General features: G+C 42.0%; 1 pseudogene; it reads right to left on the bottom strand.

Moving 5' to 3' along the window:
• Nucleotides 1-1,487: 1,487 nt before the first annotated feature.
• On the bottom strand, nucleotides 1,488-1,600 carry LOC118983734 (uncharacterized; annotated as a pseudogene).
• Between the last annotated feature and the right edge of the window lie 515 nt (nucleotides 1,601-2,115).

Raw genomic sequence — 2,115 nt, forward strand, 5'->3', positions numbered from 1 at the left:
CCTATCCCTTTTCTTTAAAAAAGAAAAAAAAAGGCATTTTCTTGTCAATTTGCTCTGTAGTTCAAAGTCTCTGCTTTCGGCTTTGTTTATTGAATAGCTCACATTTACTGGGCCGCTTCTCTCAGCCAGACTGAAGGACTTGCCTCCACAATTTAATTCAGCCATCCCTGCACCCCTGGTGAAGTGGGAGGCACACCCTCTTTGCAAATGAGAGCCCTGAGTTAAATTCAGAAACTTGCCCAAGATCACACTGTGGGAGTTGGTCTAACCATGACCAGGAAGCTAAAAGAGATCAGTCTTCTGCAAAGTTCATGCTTCTGACCAAATCTTTCTATTATTTTTTATTGTTATTCTATTGCAGCTATCCCAATTTTCCCCCTTTGCCCTCCTCTGCCCATCCCACCCCCTGCTCCTCTGGTCAATTCCCACACCGTTGTCCACGTCCGTGGGTCATTCATACATGCTCTTTGACTAGTCTCTTCCCCTTATTTCCACCTGATGCCCCTCCTTCTGCCCCTCTGGTCACTGTCAGTCTGTTCTATGTTTCCATGCCTGTGGTTCTATTTTGTTCATTGGTTTATTTTGCTCATTAGATTCCTCTTATAGGTGAAATCATATAGTATTTGTCTTTCACCAACTGGCTTATTTCACTTAGCATAATATTTTCCAGTTCTGTCCAAACTGTCGCAAGGGGTAGGAGCGCCTTCTTTCTTTCTGCTGTGCAGTATTCCGTGGTGTAAATGTACCACAGTTTTTTGATCCACTCATTTACTGATGGGCACTTAGGCTGTTTCCAGCACTTGGCTATTGTAAATTGTGCTGCTATGAACATCAGGGTGCACAGGTTCTTTTGAATTGGTGTTTCAGCATTCTAAGGGTATATTCCCAGCAGTGGAATTGATGGGTCAAAAAGCAGTTTCATTTTTAGTGTTTTGAGGGAATTCCATACTGTTTTCCACAGTGGCTGCAAGTCTGCATTCCTACCAACAGTGCACTAGGGTTCCCTTTTCTCCACATCCTCAGCAGCACTCGTTGTTTGTTGATTTGTTTATGATGGCCATTCTGACAAGTATGAAGTGATATCTCATTGTGGCCCTAATTTGCATCTCCCTGATGGTCAGTGATGCAGAGAATCTTTTCATATGTCTATGGGTCATCTGTATGTCCTCCTTGGAGAACTTTCTATTCAGGTCATGAATAGGACCTGAATAGGTCCAAATAAAAAACAGTCCATTTTTTAATTGGATTGTTTGTCTTCCTGGTGTTGAGTAATATGAATTCTTTATATATTTTGGAGACCAAACCCTCATCCAGTGTATCATTGGCAAGTATGTTCTCCTGTACTGTCAGTTCCCTTTTCATTTTGATGCTGGTTTCTTTAGCCGTGCAGGAGCTTTTTAGTTTGATGTAGTCCCATTTGTTTATGTTTTTCCTTTATTTCCTTTGCCCCAGGAGATGCATCAGCAAATGTATTGCCACATGGGATAAAATATATAGAATACTTCACAAATTTGAATTTGCATGTCCTCCTTGCTCAAAGGCCATGCTAATAATTTCTGTAGCATTCAAATTTTAGCAGATGTGCTGTGGAAGTGAGCACCTAACCAAATTTTTAAAAACAAAACCCAAACAAGCTAAACGCTTATGCCCAGAGATGAACTGTCTGGGAAGTATTCTCAGAGATGAAGTACATAGTAAATGGAGACTTTAATTCAATTAAAGGGATTAAGTTTGTAAAGAACACTATAGTTCCCAGAAAACCACAGGAAGGCCTGTTCCTCACAGAAAAAGAAAGGATGAAGGGGGATTTTTTTTCCCCATGTAATTACTGTGCACGCCATGAAAGCAGTGGTTCTCAAAGTGTTGTCCATGGAACAGCAGCAGCAGCAGCCCCCTGAGAGCTTATTGACAAGGGCAATCTGAAGGCCCCAGGCCAGAGCTATTGCATTGCAAAATCCAGAGTGAGCCCGGCATCCTGCCTTTTAGCGAGCGAGCAGATGATTTTGATGCCAGCTCCAGTTTGAGGACCACTGCTTTGGAGCTGAATTTCTGAACCACCAAGAGCATTCATTGACTCAGCTATTTCCGGAACAACATTTACACGTTTAAATCTTG

The sequence above is a fragment of the Sturnira hondurensis genome, unplaced genomic scaffold (genome assembly GCF_014824575.4).
Source record: "Sturnira hondurensis isolate 20B ecotype Veracruz unplaced genomic scaffold, ASM1482457v3 Scaffold0002840, whole genome shotgun sequence".
Lineage (NCBI taxonomy): Eukaryota > Metazoa > Chordata > Mammalia > Chiroptera > Phyllostomidae > Sturnira > Sturnira hondurensis.